The sequence below is a fragment of the Ambystoma mexicanum genome, chromosome 5p, assembly GCF_040938575.1.
Source record: "Ambystoma mexicanum isolate Mex_15411 chromosome 5p, UKY_AmexF1_1, whole genome shotgun sequence".
NCBI lineage: Eukaryota > Metazoa > Chordata > Amphibia > Caudata > Ambystomatidae > Ambystoma > Ambystoma mexicanum.
In genome coordinates, this window is record NC_090930.1 from 385,932,905 (window position 1) to 385,953,820 (window position 20,916).

The 20,916-nt window shown below is 43.3% G+C and overlaps 1 pseudogene; it reads left to right on the forward strand.

Annotated features, from left to right (window-relative positions):
• The first annotated feature begins 2,749 nt into the window (after positions 1–2,749).
• On the forward strand, positions 2,750–19,322 carry LOC138480536 (myb-related protein B-like; annotated as a pseudogene).
• Positions 19,323–20,916: the final 1,594 nt, after the last annotated feature.

Here is a 20,916-nt window from a genome sequence, read left to right on the forward strand (position 1 = left end):
GTTTTGGGACCGTTTACTAGCCGGTGTCCATAATCCTTTATCAGTCGATGTTGTCTAGGTGCTTGCCAGCTGTAACATTGTCGATTAACTCCTCTCTCTGCTTGACTAAATGTTATGTTGGTCTTTCCCTTTTTCTTTCATTCCTTAAAATTTTTGTTTAGGCTCGTTGTCAGTGGAATTAGAGGAACGGCAGAGGGATCATAACAGTGCTTAGAATAAATGGAAATTTTATAGGAAAGGTTCCTCCATTTTAAGTTTATTGCTGTTTAATTTTAAAATGATGGTTTTATAATGAATAGTTTCATATGTGATAATGAGTGGTATGTAAGATGTGTGTTGGTGGTAATATGGTGTATCATTTTTTTTTGTCTTTTCTTTGGTATTGTTGTTTTCTCAAATTGTCCTTTCATTCTTTGTTTGTTCAAAGATTGCATTTAGTTGCAACTTGTTTTTGTAAAAGGTTGTTTCAACCAAACACAATAACAAAATAAATAAAAAAAGTAGAAGCACATACTTTTTCTCTACTCTTTCCTACAGGAAAAGGAAGAAAATATGAAGAAAGATCCTCACAAATTACTGTCTCAGAATATCGCACTTTACTAATGTATTCTGAAGAGTCTAGATTCAGACAAAATGTAGAATACATTTTCCACGTCCTTTTCGAAAGTGAACTATCAACTCTATATTATAGAGTTGCACACTCATTAAAAACAGGATATCATTTTTTAAACATGTCTGCTACCCAATTGCTTCAAAGGATAAAAGACAAAGATGACGTTTTGCTGTCAAGCACCACAAATCTTCTTATGCAATACTAACCAAAATAAATGGGGAATAGGTATAAAAACACTTGTAGAACCAGTCAATGTATCAAGGAACTTTCAACATCACTTAATTGCCATGCAGATTCATCTGCAAAAAAATTACCCCTCTAATCGGAGAAGTGGAACACTTCTTTTGGGGAAAAGAATATCAATCCGGAGGAGCACCACACATTTACAAGATTTTGTGGATAAAAGATGGATAAACGATGCTCCCAAATTTGATGCCACTGTTTTATAGTTTATTGAAAAATATATCACTGCGACATCCCTTCAGAAACCACACATAGTGACCTACGTACACAAATCTTAGCTTTCAAAAACATACGTGTGGCAAATACTGATGACGTAGATATAAAAGCAACGGTAAATACTATACTAACTTCTTGTCTTGCTTCATCAAGCGAGAGACGTAGGCCATTCAACCCCAGGACAGTTTCCAGTCCAACTGAATGACCCGTGTCTAATGCTCTATTCCAGAGCGATTCACTTTCCTCTGTGCATTGGTCTTGTCCCAGTGACCTGCAATGTTGAAAAAGACTCCCTCATCTTTGCTTCAGTGATCTTGGTATTTGTTTACCCATTCTTTTATCTGGTATGGGGACTCCACACTACCACATCTCCCACCTTCTTCCCTACCCATGGTACTTCCCTGTTTACCTTTCTTCTTGTTCTTGTTTCCTGTTGCCCACTTGTGTTGCCTGTCACCTACGGATCACATTGACCTTGCTCTCTGGCCTTTGACCTTCCAGTCATATGTTACTTTATCTTGCAGATGATTCAGCGGAATGTTATATGTTTTGGGGTCTTACCTGTTACCACCACAGCAGTGTGGCTTCGAGGAAGGATCTGCTGACCTTGGGGAGACTTCCAGTAAAGATATGAAGCAACCATCTTTGCGGCTGGTGCTTGTTACAGATGGAGATGCTCAGAAATACTGCATGTAGTAATACCGAAAAAAGCATGCATTACTTTCCTCATTTTGGAGATTCATTTTCACCCTCGTTTTAAGGGTGGAAATGGATTACCTACAGTAATAGCAGGTCATACCACTATTTTACCATTTCTATTAAGATGTTTCTGCATGACCCTGTAGAGGGGATGTGAATGTGGGCAACAGAGATTCACATTTCTGTGCACACTTTATGGTTCACCCTAGAAGCATGTGTAACTAACAGGTTATGGGCTGCATCACTGCATTGTTTCACTGCCTGTATAAAGAACCTTTTCAAACCTCTGGTGGCTTTTCATAATTTTTACCTTCACATCTTTTTTAGAGGAAAAAATGTGACTATTTAATTCAATCTTTCACTTTATAATCTGACAATGTTTACTGGACGAAGTATTTTTAGGAATACTAAATATGATAAATAGCCCTATGAATACCTCATAATTTGTAATGTGGCAGCTGGTAAAAACAGGCAATGTTTGCAAATACTCCCTGTTTTGACTGTTTATCAGTATAGCCGAGCTCATAACGAGGGCATTATATGTATCAATTGTTTCCCATGGTACCATTTTAATTAATTTGAATTTTCATTATGTGAGAACACAGTTTCAGCATGCAATACCGGTTGCCGAATACGATGTATATACACTGTACAGCAAATCTGGGGGTGATGCCAGGTTCACTCCCCGGATTCCCATAATCACAGCTTCTGTGTAGGGGATTTAGAGGTTCCCCCCCGGATTCCCATCATCACAGCCTTTATGTAGGGGATCTGGAGGTTCGCCCCCGGATTCCCATCATCACAGCCTCTGTGTAGGGGATCTGGAGGTTCGCCCCCGGATTCCCATCATCACAGCCTCTGTGTAGGGGATCTGGAGGTTCGCCCCCAGATTCCCATCATCACAGTTTCTGTGTAAGGGATCTGGAGGTTCGCCCCCGAATTCCCATCATCACAGTTTGTGTGTAGGAGATATGGAGGATGGCCCGGAGGAGTCAGAGTGATGATCCAGATGATGTCCATTTCCAAGACACAGATTCTGATGTACCAGACCACTGAGAGAACCATTTGAAAGTGAAGTGGACACTCGAAGAGAACCAAAGTGATCAACAATGTCAGCATTGTTGGACACTGGTTCTCAATCCGGACTTGGTAAAAGGACCATGGGCCAAAGAAGAAGATGAAAAGGTTATAGAGCTGGTCAAGAAATACGGTACCAAACATTGGACCTGGATTGCAAAACACTTAAAAGGTCAGATGGGCAAGCAGTGCTGTGAGCACTGGCACAAGTATTTGAACCTAGAGGTAACGAAGTCCTCATGGACTGAGGAAGAGGTCCAGATCATTTATAAAGCACACAAAAGCCTTGGTAGTCGTTTGGCTGAGATTGAGAGGTTGCTTCCAGTAAGGACTGACAATGCTGTAAAGAATCACTGGCACTGTACCATTAAACGGAAAGTGGACCTCAGATTTTACTCTAACAAATCCACCATTGAAAGCAAGTCAACCAGTGCAGTTGTGAAGACGAAAAATGAGCATACCATTGCACTGCTCCCTGATAAAGAGGAAACTGTATATACCAGTTGGCCCAGTAATGTACCAGAACTGAATCATTCTGCCCTAGAACCAAACGTTGCTACCTCTCCAGTGAAAGAACTGCCAGATCACCCAGCTTTGCCACAGACTCTAAGCCTAGAGCCAGATGTAAAGGAGGGGGCAGAAGAGGACAGATATGTTAATAAGAACTGTACTGATGTTGATGAAAAGGATCAAAGCAGCAGAGAGGTGGAGGTCAATACAGAGTGTCTTGATGAACTACCTGTGTCTACAGAATCAGTGGTGTTAATGGGGGAACCTGCAGCAGAAGAGTGGAAGTGGAATATGTGAACTTTTTGGAAACTCCCACAGCTCTTGCCTTCCCAGACGTTTTGGACATGATGGAGTCTGATCCTGATGGATGTGTTCTAAGTAACTTCGACCTGCCAGAGGACTCTGTGGCCGGTAATAGCACCAGAGGTCAGAGCAACAGAGGTCAAAGCAACAGCAGCAGCATCAGCAATGGCGATAGCCCCATCAGATGGAGTCCTTCATGTAGGGCAACCTCCTCGCTTTCCAATATGACCAAGTTTCGTTTGGATGGTCACACCATTTCTCACCTAAGCAGAGGGAGCAAAGGCTTGCTGATTACAATTTCCCCATGCCCGGACCTTAGCTTTGGCACCCCAACCTCCATCCTGAAGAGGCAGAGAAGGAAAGTAAAACGTTCACCAGCCACAGAGAACACCATCTTGCCCCCCATGGAGCCAAGAAACAGCATGACCCCCCAAGAGCATCCCGGTGAAGGTGCTGCCATTCTCACCCTTGCATTTTCTAAATGGTTGGACCAAACAAGATGCACTAGAGCTGGAGAACGTGTCTCTGACATCCACACCGGTGTTCAGTCAGAAGATGATTGTCACCACCCCACTGCACAGGGACAAGACACCCCTGTTGCTGAAAGACTCAGTGTCTATTACACCAAACCATAGGTATGTGCTGGAGAACCATCCTTATACGCCTACGCCATTTAAGAATTCCATGGAAAAGTTGGGCACGCTGAAGCAGCTGCCTCCCATGCATCACTTGGAGGAGGACCTGCTACATACTGAGGCTGGCATCAAGCTGATTGTTGTGGACGAAGCAAAGATGGGCAAACATAAGCGGAAACAAGCACTTCATAGGAGCCCCATCAAGAAAGTGAGGAAGTCTTTGGCTCTTGATGTCACAGATAAAGAGCTTACAGCCTCCCTGCCTCTCTCCGTCTTGAGCCGGACCTCCTTAAGTTGCAGACAATCCTCAAGACCTTCCTCATCTCGTCCCCTCTCCCTCTCCCCTGCTAACCTCCTTTCTCTTCTCCCCTGCTTCCCTCCTTCTTTCTTTTCCCCAACTTACTCAGTTGGCTGACTGGTCACCTGGTGCTCCTCCAGAGCCTCAAAGGTCCCAGGCTCCCCCGCTAGTCCTGCACTTGCCTCTGGGCCTCTGCGTTCTGTTTAGCACTACTGCACTCGGAATACACTCCATGAGAAGGGCAGCCACTCTGCACTTAACCCAGGCCCCTGCTGGACTGGGCGCACTTGTCCCCTCCCCACACGCCCTTCTTGTCACTTGCACAACCTTGAATGTACTAGGCCTAGCAAGTCTGTCCTGTCCTCCCTCTGTCTCCCCTCCCTAGCTTGGTTGTACCTAAACTACTCATGCATAGGTGCATTAGTGATGACCAACCACCAATCAATCTGAAATGTCATATTTGTTAGATCATTCGGAATCTTCAAGGCCTAAGAAATAATAATGACGACTGTATTCCCTTGTTCCCTTCCCGCACTTTGAAGCACTTCACTTGTGTATACGCTCTTTACAAATAAACAATTACAGTTAGAATTACAATTACAGAATGACTCCTGTGCTTTTCCATGGCTTTACTTTGTAGAATATTATATAATGGGTTCTGCAATGAGAAGATATCGTTTGTTACTGCAGTGCGCGTTTCAACACGCCTATTCGTGCCTCAAACATCGCAGATGGGCAGTTCCAAAATGTATGTCGTCTGCAAAGAATGTTGTTAGGGTTGGGATGCTTTTTAAAAATTGTGTCTTGCATTGCCAGGTGCTTTAGAAATTGTATCTGAAACATTCAACATTACTTGCTTGTCTGCCAGAAACCATTTAAGCAATAGAACCCGAGCGGCTGGGGCATTACTGACTCAGGTAATGCCCCGGGACCCATAGGTAAGGACCCGAGCAAAGCTTGTTGCATTCTGATTGTCTCTCGCCGGGGTACTAATTGCATATAAATGATGCGATCATCCAAGTCATGTATGAGTATTTTTTTTTCTCGTCATTGGCTCCCAGGTTAAAAAGAGGAGAGCCATTTGCATATGTGTTCAGCTTCTTAAAGAAGGAATGACAAATATTATCAGTGAAGTACATTACAGCCAGCAGCATCCAGGCAGCAGGGCCTGTAAGACTCCAGAAGCCATTAACTTGAAAAGTCAAATGTATCAATTTCGTCTGGGAATTTCTCATTCATAAACCATTCAAGTTACTGAACACATTTTGATCTATTTTGCGATGTGTATGCACAGCAAAGATTGAATATTTCATAGACTGCATTATCTGGAGGTGTCTCAAATGGTGAGACAAATAACCAATGGCACCCTGCAGTCTGACACAGCATAACAGAAACCCGTATAGGCATTCAGCTTTGCTAAAATATATTATTTAGTGTGTTTGGAAAAGTATGATTGATGGATGCATGACACACTGCAAGGTCAACTGTAGTCTTTACCCCTCTACTAGACATATGCTACTTTTTCATTGAATACCTTGCAGTGTGGCATGCCACAATTCTGCGACCATGGGGATGAAGATAGTTATAATGAAAAACCTACAGCTCTAGAAGTAGGTGTAATAAACACACACAGGGATAACATGTGCAAAATGGAATTTAGAAATGTATAATAATAATACGTTGTAATGTATGTAGCACTTTTATACAAAGCGCTTTACATCGAACATTGTGGGCCTCATTACACGGTAGGCGGTGGACCAAGGTGCTAATAGCACCTTGGTCCATGCCGGTAGAATACTGGCACCGCCTTGGTGGAAAGGGGAATTACCGCCCTATTCCAAGGTTGGCGGGGCGGTAATTCCCCCTTCCACCATTGCCCTTCCCCATTCCCATTTTTGCCCCATAGGAAGGTGCTAATTACGGTACCGCAAATTTGCGGTGCCGTAATTAGCACCAAGGTCCCTTAGCGGGTTGCTAAAAGCAGGCGTTAAAGTACCAACCCGCTAAGGGACCTCGTAGTAAGGTGGTAAGGGTTAACGGTCACCGGTACCATTACCGGTGACCGTTAACCCTTACCGCCTTCCGTGTAATGAGGCCCTGTATATACTATTATTATTACCCAATCGAAATTAGTATAAATATGCCGATCTCGGAGGCAAGAAAGGCTGAGTCGTCCGTGCCGGGATTTCAACCTGGGACCTGCAGATCTTACATAGATTGCAAGTGCTTGACCCACTGAACTATCTTTCCAGCTCTTTTTGCCAGTTTTCAATTTACTGGAAAGACATTGTCAATGTTTATCTGCACAATAGGTGAAGGAATATTGCACCCTAGATTGAATGTTTGTCGGGAGTCTCCAAAAACGGTATGCAATGTACCTTTCTTCCTGAATTCACCCCATGGAACACGGATGACTGAAATCTTCTTATTATCAATATTATCAATATTGTAGAACTACAGCCTGTGGTTACTCCGCCGCAAGCTTCTCGTGGTGAACATGCTGCCAGCCTTCGTAAAACTGCTATTCTGCGTGGATGATGATTCTGTGGAATGTGTTCATTTAGGGGTCTGAACCTTGCTACACGGGGGATATGTCTTTTTTTGTGTTTTCACGTTGTCTTTATAAAATACCATTTAATTACAACATCAAAAAGGCCAATCCATACAAAAAACAACGCATAGCTTAACAGATCAAAATCTTCCTTAAGAGCTGCTTCAAATACGTCTCTGTGGCCAATGAATGACGATGATTTTGAGATTGCGAAAAATAGTTTTATATGACCTGTTGTCCACATGATTGACCCCATCTGTGCCGTGATTGACATTTATTTTGTTCATTCCTCTATTTTGAAGTGTCTTTATAAGTTAGAACAATCTTATTTTCAGCCACCAACATTTTCGAACCAAAAGATTCATTTTTTCAGTTTTGTCTCACAATAACATAATCCTTTAGATTCACTTTTCAGTTATTTCCCTGCAGTTTACTAGCTTTTCCTCCGAAAATTCCTTCCATCATTACACCACATCACATAGACTTGAGAGTAATTTGTATTTAAACATGTTTAGTAAATCTCTTTTGTCTAAACGGAAATCTGACACACGTGTTGCTGTGTCAGTGTGCTGGCCTATGTACTACGCTCCTGGATCACGTGATGTCTCTGTCAATATCCGCTCTTGTAAGGGACAACGATGCAATGTCGCTCGCAAATCAAACCATAAAACTGCACGTGGAATACTCACCCGTCTGCTGTAAATGAATGCAGGGGACTAAGAACTCTAGGCCTAGTAGCACTTATGCTGTAACATTATGTCTGCTATGCTCTTAAATCAGGAGAGGGCTTTGCAATTTCAGATCTTGTAAGTGACAGGGAGGAGCTGTTTCTTACAACTCAAACCATACATTACACCTGGTATAGACAGCCACTCACTGCACTAAAAATATCTGACAGGAACAGCACTAATAGCATGGACACGATTTTAAAGCTGGAGGCTTCGGGTTAATACAGCACCCAACTACGTAGTTTAGGAAGTACTCGTAATTCTCAGTGACCTGGATGGAACGGCTTATCAAGGAGGCAATCAACGAGCACGGATACTTGCATTCACCTACCAATATTTTGACTCTCGAGTCTGCACCATAAAACAATAAAATGCAGTTATCCCCCTTGACTAATTTGGCCTAGCTGCATGCATAAGGAGTGCACCCACACACTACTTACTACACTACTTACTACCCTACTTTCTCCACTGACCTCGACTACGGTCGTTGAGGGTGTTTATCCGATAGCACGCTGAGATCACACCAGTGGTGAAAGGCGCTATACAAATGCCCAATAGCATAACATAATCTAATATAGAAGCACCACCTTGGCAAGAATGCAGCTACTCCCAAGACAAGTCGGCCTAGCTGCGCACATACCGCTGGTCTCATCCAACATTCACACGAATTCTAGCATTAGAATGCAGCTACCCACCACAAAAAATGTGGACTAGCTGCACGCATACAGAGTGCACTCACACACTACTTACTACCCTACTTTCTCCACTGACCTGGACTATGGTCCCCGAGGGCGTTTATCCCACAGCACGCTGAGATCACACCAACGGAGAAAGGCGCTATGCAAATGCCCAATAACATAACATAACATCCACAATATTCCTAGTAATACATGATAGCAAGTATTACCCTTTGTTCCTACTACAGTTTGCATTTGCAGAAGGATATCACACTTCTACTTTGAGGATTTATAGTTGACATGAAGCTTGATGAATATGGCCTAAATGTGACATTCACTGCTCAGGCTATAGATGTATATCCCTGACCAAGATATTGTTTTGTAATCATTTGTCAGTTATACATGTCATCCTCAGATACCTTGAAACCTCTAAATTCATAAAGATAAACATGCATTGCAGAACGCTACAGGCATATTCAATGTTCTCTAAGCACATGCCTAGGGACTCTCACTACAGGGTAGGTGATATTATGCCATAGATTTGTCCAAACAGTAATTACCTTAATGGCATGTGCAAATCTGAGGCCCTCTTCACATATATGAGTTCCCCAGGCTATTGCGGTAAGGTGATATCAAGTTTGCAGAATCTAAGGAATACTGCAGGCAGTATTTCTAAAATACTTCATGTCATGTTTATTTTTTTTAATATGGGTTTATCACTGTTTGGGGGATGGTATTGCACTTAGTAGAGTACAAATTTGCACTACGGCTGCCCTGTGACAGATGATGTACCGAAATGTCAGTACTGATCCTTCTGTGCAAAGAGCATAAACAGAGTGAGGATTTGGACTTCACAGGTGCATGCATTTGCATTCTCTTTTTAGCCCCCCACAGGTATGGTCCATATGATTAAATGATCCTGCAGCAAACCCCTTCTTCAGGGAAAGAGCTGTTTTCGTTCGAGTACAGAATTACAGTAACGACAATCACTTTTTCTTGACTGCCAAAATAGTCTCTTTCCTTTCTGGGGAATTGGAACAATGGTGGTGAATATAAGAGAGACACTCTTTCTAGATGTGGACTCTAATCAACAGTCTGTTCTCATTCTTTTCAACCTTGCCACCACATATGACATGCCCATACATGGAATCTGTGAAGTCATCATGAAGTAAGACAGAGACAACAGATTTGCTTTTCTAAAATAAAGCTTTTATTTCTCAAATGTCAGGAAGGAGTAAAGACTAACTTGCCCTATTGCCCTACCTAAAGAAACTAAGGATAATCTGTATCATATAGTTCAACTCAAAAGTCTCTCTGTGTCCAAAACCTATGCTTGCCCTCACAACTAAATCTATGCAATATGTAGGGATGTCAGTAAACAAAGAAACAGTGTTCAAAATAAAGTTCCGAGCTTCAGCTCCTCGCTTGCTTTCAGCTTCCTCTTCCCCAGGTTCAACATAGTTCTAAACAACCTTGGGGTTCCCTTCCCCAAGTTCAGCACAGTTCCAAACATCCTTGGAGTTACCTTCCCCAAGTTCAACACAGTTACTTTAACTTAATCAGCTTGTATCATGCATTCAAAATCCACTTTGCAACTTTTCAGGCTTTCCAGCCCTTCACTTGGCTTTTTCTACTCTCCAGACACTTTTACGGTTCCATGTAATAATGTTGCCACAAAAATCTCGCCATGCAAATATATCGCCGAAAAATGGCAGTTTTTTGTGGTGACATTATTGCATGGAAAATGCGGGGACACCCCTGCAACCCCCAAATATTTTCTTTTCTTTTTTTTTATTTTTTTTTTACATTTTTTTAATTTTTTTGCCCCTGTCCCCATATATATGGTCACCCATATAATATCGCTGCAACCTTTTCCCGGCGATATTATTTACGGCGACCATATATATGGGGATAATATTACCTGATACCACTTTTACACTTGTTAGACAAAGTAACTTCAACGTTTTTATTCTCCTTGGTTCACTCCAAGTAGGGATTGCTCGGTCTAGGTACAGTTGTCAGACCCCACGGTCCACCCATCACAAGTCACGCAACCAATAACCCTTAGCACTTTATAATGTTCACTGATTCTCCTTGGATGACTTTGCCGTCTTAGGTTTTCTCCCTGCACCTTTTACATTTGTCCATCTGTACTCCTGTTTCTCCTTGGCAGTCGCTTGACTCTGCCAACATGTGCCTTTCACACAATTCATGTGAATTCACAATTCACAACCTTGTTTTCACACTATCCAATAGTGCTCATCATTTGCATTTCACATACTCTCATTACTGGTTTACTTGGCTTTGTACTTTCACATTGCTCATAAATGTTTTTGACTTATTTTCATTTTGTTCGTAAATGCACATCACTTTCTCTCCACTGGTGCAGTATTTTCATATAATGTACCTAGCTTTTCTTTAGTTTGGTATTCAATAAATTACGTACTTTGCAACTTGTTTGGTTTTCACTAATGTCCATTTGGTCTCCAGACCCCTTTATCATATGTATTCCCTCATTCAGCAACTTCCTTGGCCCATGTTAAGCCGCTGAAGCGGCCTGACATGAGTGCTCTCTCCCTGTCACTCTCCAGAGTTCTGCATCTCCTTTGGATGCTTGTGTGTTCCTCTTCTGCTTTCGCTCACTTCCCTACCTCACATCAGGAGCACCAGTGAGTCGTGTTTGCCCCGTTCGAACAGTCTGCAGCATAGTGGAGGTTTCTATGGCCCCCGGCTCCAGCTGGGGACATGTGGCTCAGGGCTCTGTAGGACTCTTAACTATCTTGCAGCTCCCTCCAGCCTCAGCATCCTTCCCACTCTCCTGCAGCCATCAGCGCCTTTTTCACCAGCCCCGCTCCAGCCTGGTCCACGTCTGCCTGGCTTCTAAGGAGGTTCACTTTCTTCATGTGAGTTTCTCCTTTTTTTATGCACCTCTAGCCTCTCAAGTGGCTGCAAGTGCAGGTCTTTTGCTGACTAAAATTACCTCTGTCAATGGGACATGCCTGACCCTTACGTCGTCCCAGTACTAGTATGGTGTGCAGAGATGGAAGTGTGCATTACTCCTAGTCGCCTCTTACTTGTCCCAGTCTTAAAAGGACCTGAATGGGATACAGTGAAAGTGTGTGACAGTGGGGAAGATTGATAATAACCTATGAAGGTCTGGGGAGGGTAAGATGTATTTTGACACTGGAGAGGGGGATACCATGTCTCACCTAAAATGCACCTTTCCTCCACTCCCCACTGTTCCTGCACCGAGGTGCTCCTCCCTCGCATATCAACCCCCTGAGTTGGGATCCAAAAGTGATGGTCCTTCGCAGGCCATCTGAGAGGAAGATCCAATGGGAGTAGATGGGAGGATGCCCTCAGGTCCTCACTCATCCAACACCATCACTTGAAACCCATTATGAGGATTGGTGATCAATTACTGAAGTGGTTCCAATCCCTTTCCCAACATAGGTTGAACAAATTTCAACTAGGTTTGTTCCAGTGAACATTTTGGTTGGTGTCTTAGTGTTGCCTTCAGGCTCAGCAAAGTCCCTGCAGCTGGTGAATACTAATATGAGTCTACTGGTGACCAAGGTGGAGACCCATTGCTTAATAATTCCAAATCTTTGCTATAACCTTTTGCATCAGGAGTCCAGGATCCAGTAGACACTGTTTCAATGATGAAAAGAGAGAGGTCCAACTCTTTGGAAATTCAATAACCAAACACTTCTCATTTGCATGGCCATGATCTTTGGGATTCTGAATCTGGTTTGTCTTTCTCAACCTATACAGCAGGGTAGTGAAAAATGTCCTATTTTGAAGAGCATCCTTTGCCTCTTAGTCCATCAATGGGAGATGGAACCTGACATAGCCTCAAGTGCCCCTACTTTGATTATTGCAACAGAATATAGGAAGGAGCACCAACCAGTCTGATCAAGCAAAATCAGCTTTTCCAAAATCGAGAAGCTTGATTAATGAACAGCAGGAGGTCTGAACACATCTCACCAATATTCAAATCAAGATGACAGTATTAAAAAAATAAAAACCCTTATATAAATATGTAAGTGAAAAGGATCATAATTGTAGGATTATTTCCTACATTAGGTGCACCAGGCCTAAATGCTTGATCACCATCTTCAGATCCTAAACCCCACTGAAAAACATCTGGTTAGTATCAAAGGGTGTGTTACATATCAGCATTTACAAGGGAAAATAGCTTGGCAAAACATTTCACTCTACCATTACAGTTTAGGAGGATGCCATACATCAAAAGTAACACTTAAAGTTTAGGAAAAACTCAAGGCCATGTTGTTTACTCAGGCTTATCAGTTCACACCAAACTTTCCCGCCCTTCTAGAGGCAAACCCTAGACATTGGGCAGCTTGGTCAGTCCTAACTACACGACCCCCAGTGACCCTGGATGTACCTAAATGTATTCATGAAACTGTTTTTTTTTATTTTTCTTGGCTATGCCCGAATGGATTTAGGCATGAGCTTGTATGCATTTGAATGCATTTTTCAGGCGTGTGGACTAGATTCAGAATAGTTGTTTTACCTGCCTTATTTATTATTAATACCTGTTATATGTAAGAAACTCAAGGTGGCAACAGCAAAGACAAACAAGTGATCACAGTTCAAGGGTGTTTATTAAAATGAATGAATGGGTGAAAGAAACACCTAATCTAAATCTAAATCTAAGATCAAGCTACGACCATCAAATAATAATAAGGCGGTCCTAGTGGTGTCTTGTCAAATAAAAAGTGCATTTACTAAAAAAAACAATTGCCAGTCCTTACCTCTAAGTTACAAAATGCTGTGGGATAGTGTTCACTAGAAAAGAAAGAAGTGTTCAACAAATAATAAGTCAGGGTGGTATGCCTGGGGTCACCCTTCTCCATGTTTTTAGCATGGGTCAAGGCGTGACTCTTGAGCACAGAACTCTCCCGGGCCTCGCCAGTATTAAGTTATAGTTCCTTGTAAAAATACCAGGATCTTCTGGGGCCAAGTCTCTTTTCTACAAAGTCTCTTGCCTTAGAAGGCCTGATGGACCATAAGCAACAAACAAAAGGTATCTTCAATACATCTTCACATTGTGTGATTTCTCTTCACCCTTGGATGACCCTCAACCAGGCTCTGATCCTTCTTGCAACATGGGCCTCCTTCGGTTGGGTTTACTACTGCCTTTCACTCAAAATATTCCACTTGTATTCACGAGTCTCACTGTCCTTTTGAACAATTTTCCACTGTGGACATCCCTCAGCTGGCTTCCCTCTTGTCGACACAATATTTACAGGGTTATCGTACTTCACCCCGTTTTGCAGGCATCCCTCAGCCGGGTTCACACTTGCAAGTTACACAGTTCACCTTGCTTTACACAATGCAGGATTTACTTCCGTTTGCATTCCTCTTGGTTACGGGTCAAAGACTTTCGATTGTACAAGGGCTTTTACTCGACCCTTGTATGACAACATTGACCTCTTGCATCGCCTCGCCTAGAGCTTCAAGGGATCTGAAGTTTTAACAAACTGGCACCTGGCAGAGTCTTTCAAATAAGTGCCCACGTGGAACCGGACCACTCTGCCACTGGTGTCTCCCTGGGTTGCTTCAACCGTTCTGTAACACACAAAGTCTTTGTTCTTTGTTTCACATTATGTTGCCATTTGCAAATTTCCCTCAACACAGTTCCGTTCACTATCGGTTCTCCCTCCGACTCACTGGCTGTGATGAACCGCTTAGTATTTCTTGTCTATGGAGTGAAGGGCAGTATCATGGTAACAAGCACTTCTCCCTGACTTGATTATCTGCGAGAAAGGGCTCAAAGTACCGTTGGCATCTGTTAAACCACACGCGAGCTGTTGTTCCCATTCTTATGATTCCTTCCACAGAGGCTTTGCTGGTCTGGGTTGAAAAGGGCAAGGGCACTTTCCTCATTGCTGTCCTTTCAGTTATTGCTGCACTTTTCCTCCTCTTGAACTGCCTTCCTAATTAGCTACCTCAGTGTGCTCTCGTGCTCCACTTTTTATCCCTGTGGGGAAGGGAAAGGGCCGTCAGGTGTGTGTGGTTATTGTTAATTGCCTAACTCTGCCTGACCCTTGGGTTGGGACATGTCAGTTAAATGGCCCTGGTGTTAGCGTGTTGTCTTTTGTGGTGTAAGAAAGTGTTTGTGTTGGAAAGGGGGGTTAGAGTTTCTGAATATTCTACCGGGTAAGGTGGGGAAAAAGTGTTATAACGAAGGGGGTACTGCATCTCACTCGTCGGTGTCCCACTTCCACTTCCTTGGGACCGCCCATCAAGGTGATCCTCCCGCACTGGTCCACCCCCAGGAACTGTATTCAATAGCGATGGCCATGTCCTGGCCAACTGGATGACAGATCCCCAGGGACTAGCGGGTGAGACACCTTCCGGTTTCTCATATATGTGTTCCAATTTGATTTTGCTGCATTTTCTTTTTCTTTGTGATGTGAACATTCTGCATCATTTACAGCCATTTGCAACATGTTTTCTATATATTTCCTTTCTGTGTTTCATTTATTGGTTTAAGAAAAACAATAAAATGTTATGTCTTAGGTCTGTCTAATTCAATAAATGTAGTGAATGATCATGTTTGCGTTCATATTTGTTTGCAATCCAGGAGCAAAGCAATAATGATTTAGGATTAGATGTATTCTGTCTTTCTTGAAATCATGTTACGCAACCAATATAAGTAATTCCTGTTGGGAAACTCTTTCAGTGGTCTGTATTCTCTCCAGTTCCCACTCGTGTTGGAGACATTCCCTTTGTATTATGTTTCAAGTGTTGTTGGCATGAGGGCAAGAAGTAAAAAAAAATACTGTCTGGTGTGCAATACATCAATGGTTATTTTTATGATTATTACTAGTATTATTATTATTATTATTATTAACACTAATAATAATACCAATAATCATAATACTATCAAATAACAATGGAACAACAGTATACTCAGTTAAACACATAGTGAGACAATATTGAAAAGCATAATTTTAAAACTAAATCACACATATAGGCAGACACTTTAAAATATTTAGGGATGGCAATTTTAAGATATTGTGCTCTATGAAATGAAATGGGTTACCCAGGATCAGACACTTTTGTTGAGTCATGAAACAGGGATTTAAAGCCAGACTACAAATGTTGCACTTCACCAGATGTTCTACCAGTACCTATTGTACAGCAAGGTGTAATTAGTTGTGAATGTTTAAATTTCACTAACTGTTTTGTAGCCTTGACTTTGAAAGTACACAAATCACAAGATAAATCAAGATGACAGTATACAAAAATAGTATGCTTATAGAAACATGTAAGTCAAAAGGTAGTATTATGTTCTCCTTCAGAAATTGAAGCCTACAAGTACCAGAATCATTATTAATGTGACCCTAACAAATCTACATTACAGTTTAAATTGTATTATAACGATGCAAATGCAGCCAACTAAAGAAACTGTGATAATGCCCACTATTTATAGTCCTTATTATATAAAGACTTGCAGAGCATTTTCCATGATGCAAAAGACATTATTCGAAAAGCAAACCATTGTTGCCAAATAAGCAGACCTGAAAATAAGGTGTTGAAAGGCATGTCAAAATGGACTTCTCTCCTATACAGGAAAAGTAGGCAATTGGCAATAATGCTACTATGATGTGCTCATCTTTGTTAAAAAAGTTATATTTTTTGGTCTAAAATTATTTAAAAGGATGTAAGCACGATATGTCAATCCCAGAACATCTATCTTCATGAATGGAAATAGTCCCACCTGTTTTAATATAGCTAGAAATATTAGGCGGGGATACACTGTGATCCCAACTGTGATCCCAACTTGTAATTGTTATTAAACCTGGATTCCATTCTAGGTTATTTCACATTGTCTGCTTATACATGTTTGTCCTTTATTGTGGATAAACATATATTGAATATTTGGGTGTTCTTTTGGAAACTGTATTTCAGCAGCAATCTTGTTTAAAACAAAGTAACTGCCGGAGGCACGTTTTCCAGCTAAGAGAAAGCACGAAGCGCAGCGCCTTTATTGTCTTTTAAAGCTATCCTGTGTTTTCTTCTTCTTCTCCTCACAGGCCGCTGTGGTGCTGCGAGTGGATGAGACTGCGATGAAAAACAGGCCCCGGAATCCGTTAAGGTAAGTACAGCGCTGTGCGGTTGTTTAATATTGAAGGAGAACCTGAATATGTCTCTTTTACTTTGCAGATGTTGCTGTGGTGCTCCAGATGGAAGTGTGGCGTAGCACGATGGAATTCGGGTAAGACTGTTGGAATTCAATGTTTTGGAAGCGCGTGTTCTAATATTGTTTTTGCCTTTCTCGTTACTACAGGTCGCAATGTTCGAACAGCAGCTGTGGTAGCGGTTCGCCGGAAGTTCTTAAGCTAGTACTCACAGGTGAGTGATGTTTCTTCTTCTCTCGGTTTCCACACATTTCAGCCCAGTTGAGATGCTGAGTGTAAAGACTGGAGGGGGGGTCTGTACTTCCGCTCTCTATATGGTAGAGGAGAAGCACAGAGGACCCCAGCCAAGATTCTCTATTGTGGTAGCAATGGACGAGCAATCAAGGCCTAGCTTCTCAGGAGGTGATGCAGGCTGGTTCTTAAGTACAGTGTAGTCCCCAAGCGCCCACAAAGGAATGTCCGAACACTGTATCGGTTAAAACACAGTCTTTATATAACTAATATTCAAGGTTATCTACACTATCACAATAACTCACTTTGTGCTCAGAAAATCAACAATGGTAAATATATACAGTTCTACAGTGGTACCACAAATATTACCAGATCTCATTAAAGTGCATCAACTATACTGTCAAAATGTCACACAGATCAATAAAGAGGAAACCAGCAGTAGAGAGAGGCAGGAAAGCAAGACGGTTGAACAATTGGCATAATACTGGTCGCTACCATTAAATACAGCTCTGTGTGGAGATACCCCATCTGGGCAACCTGTAAAGCAAAGATGTATCACAAGCCCAGTCCGTATATTGTTCAACGAGTCTTATTTCCCTCTACAATAGTTCTACAGCCCCAATGTACCTGGAATTGTAGTGTTCGTTGACGGGAAATCGACGGCCCTTCTTGAGTGCCCTCCCTTTAAGGCAGGAGTCACGGGTCGTTGAACGTCCAACGGAGAACAGGGTGAACTAAGGTGGTGAAGTGGCAGCTTCGTTCCTAGTGGTGCTCATCGTCAACGGAGCGTTGGTGTCCTGCAAGGAAGAGGTGTGCGGGGCACCTCAGTGACGATAGTTCTGGACCGCAAAGAGATGGTGAAGAACTGTGGCCCAGCAAGGGCGTTGAGTCGTCAGTGTCTCTGTGGTCTTTGGGTGGCGAGAAACCCACCAGTGGATGCTGCTGAGTGCATCGATGGTCAGGCCTTCTCCAGCAGGATACAGCGGTGACGATGCGGACGAGAGCGTACTTGAATTCGAAAGTTCTTAGGCAAATGGGAGCACGGCGGCTCCGGTCGGGGACGGCGGTCGGCGACAGTGGAGGACAACAGTCTGGGCGCTTCTCTTTGTGATTCCGCGGCGGTCCCCATCTCGGGTCAGCAGCCTGTCGAAGGTCTGTCTACCAGGGAGCTTTGGCAAAGATCAGCTGGTGCACGATGGTCCCTCGTAGCTCGGGAAGAGGGAGTCTTACCAGTCCTCTCTGGGTCAGTTCTTGGAGACACAGCAGCTTTCAGATTGTGAAGGAGAGCAACATCAATTCTTCTCTTCTAGCAGGGCTTCAAGGTTAAGCTTCAGTTTCAACTCCAGTTTGTCTTCAGCTTCTGAACACGAATTCTAGCAGTGAGAGGCCCCCAGATATACTAGTTGGTTCTCCCACTCATTCTGCTGGGTCACACTCAGGCAACCAATCAGTCAGAAAGGCATTCATGCAGGCAGGCAGCCAATCAGGTGCATAGTGCATTCAGGCCATTCACTTCTCTCCAGACACTCACAACAAGTTATGTGTATTAGGACAAGTACCCAGACATTCAACACTCCACACTGCATTCATACCAGTTTCAGGCAGGGCTGTCTAAGTCATTGTGTCAAACACCAGATACTAGACACCCACAACACAGAATGCGTATTCGTCACATACTCCATTCACCCAGGTCTAACCCACAGGCGTACCCACAACATACAGTCACTGGGAAGGTTCCAGATAGTCTGGCCTCGACTTCACAACAACACAATATATGGAACTTCCAACCAACAGCCGGTCAGGGGGAAGGGACAGAGTCAGGGCTTCCCAGGACTTTGGGAAAACAAGGTAACAGGCAATAGAGAGCAAGAGGCCACAGGGGCCATCTTGTTTCCTGTCAGGAATTAACTGATTCCAATGGCAGGGCCTGGGTATCCCAAAATGGAGGATACTCAGGGCACCTGTCAAATTCAGCATGGAGCTGCCACCAGCCCATACCCTGCTCTGTGAGCCACACACAGGTGCCCAAAAACATACACTAGGGGCACAGGGTTGTGCCCCCACCCATGGGTGCCATAAGGGTACCCCATGGGTCTGTTCACCAAACCAAAAGAGAGAGCTGCACCGCCAGGAGTCCCACATGAACTCCTGTGCGGAAAACATGACAGAACACACAAGAAAAATAATTATAGGACAAGGATATGGAGGCCCTGTCCCTCCGATGCATTTCCAGCAACACAGTGAGTGCTACATGGTGTTTCTCAGGTAAGACAGAATAATCTTGTTCTTGTTCTTGCAGGATTACAGGAAGATGCTGAAGACCAGGAGCTGGACATGGTGAGCGTCACGATGCGTGTTGCAGAATAACTTGAAGCGTGTTCTGCAGTCAGGTTGTGGTTTATATAGCCCAGGTAAAGTAGTACCAGGGAAAGTAGTTCTAAGCCGCCCACACTCAAAACACTAGACCGCATGGCTTGGTTCTTTGAACTAGACAGTGTGGGTGCTTCCATGTTGGATTTGAAGGCCCATGTACATAAATGGGACCTTGTTTGAACAGCCCTTCCTGTGGTAGTGGTTCGCTGGTAGTCCTTAAGCTAGTACTCACAGGTGAGTGATGTTTCTTCTTCTCTCGGTTTCCACAGATTGCAGCCCAGTTGAGATGCTGAGTGCTGGATGGTGTTTTCTCAGGTAAGACAGGATAATCTTGTTCTTGTTCTTTCAGGATTACAGGAAGATGCTGAAGACCAGGAGCTGGACACGGTGAGTGTCACGCTGTGGGTTGCAGAATAACTCGAAGCGTGTTCTGCAGCCAGGGTGTGGTTTATATAGCCCAGGTAAAGTAGTACCAGGGAAAGTAGTCCCAGGCCTGCCACACCCAAAACACTAGACGGCATGGCTTGGTTCTTAGAAGTAGACTGTGTGGGTGCTTCCATGTTGGATTTGAAGGCCCATGTACATAAATGGGACCTAGTTTGAACAGCCCTTCCTTCCTACATATGAGCCTGGTGCCAAAGATTCCTGGATTGGCTCCAGAAGCCCTTTTGCAGTGATTTTAAGGCCCTCAGGGTTCTGGTGGGAGCCTGCTTGTGGCACAACTTTTGCCCCCTCACAGTGGTCATGACAGCACTCCCCCCTAAGGCCCCTCTCATGGTATCCTTCCTGTTCGGTCTGGGTTTGGTGGGGTTATCCAGGTGAAACCTCTTAATCAGACGTGGTGCGTGAAAATGTTCACTTGGTTCCCAAGTTCTGTCTTGAGGCCCGTAACCTTTCCAGTCCACTAAATAGTATAGCTTAGATCTGGTATGTTTCGAATCCAGGATGTTTTTAACTTCAAATTCAAGCTCTCCATCAACTAGCACAGGTTTTTGTGGTGTTAAGACCCAGGTTCCTGGTTGTACAGGTTTTACAAGTGACACATGGAACACCGGATGAATTTGCATGCTTGGTGGTAAGGCTAACTTGACGGCCACTGGACTTATCACTGATTCGATGGTATAGGGTCCTAGATATCTTGGACGAAAGGTCTGGGTACCTTTTACGGGCACATGTTTTGATGCCAACCAGGCTTCGTCTCCAATTTAGCAATCGGGAGCTTTCTTTCGATGCCCGTCCGAGAATTTTTTTTGTCTGTCTTTGGCTTGCAGTAAATGTTCAATTGCCCTTTTGAAGGCTTGGGTTATGCTTTTGTGTAGAGTCTTTACCAGTGGCATTTCCAAGGTCGTGGAGGATTCTAATTCAGAGTTACATGGATGTATACCGTATATTGTGTAAAACGGAGATTGTACCGTGCTGCTGTGTATGGAGTTATTTTAATGAGTATTCTGCTATCCATAACATGTCTTTCCAATTCTCTTCCACTTGATGCAGCATGAAACATAGATACTGTTCTAATGTCTGGTTTGTTCTTTCTATTTGTCCATCCATTTGGGGGTGATGGCTAGTGGATAATCGAACATCGATT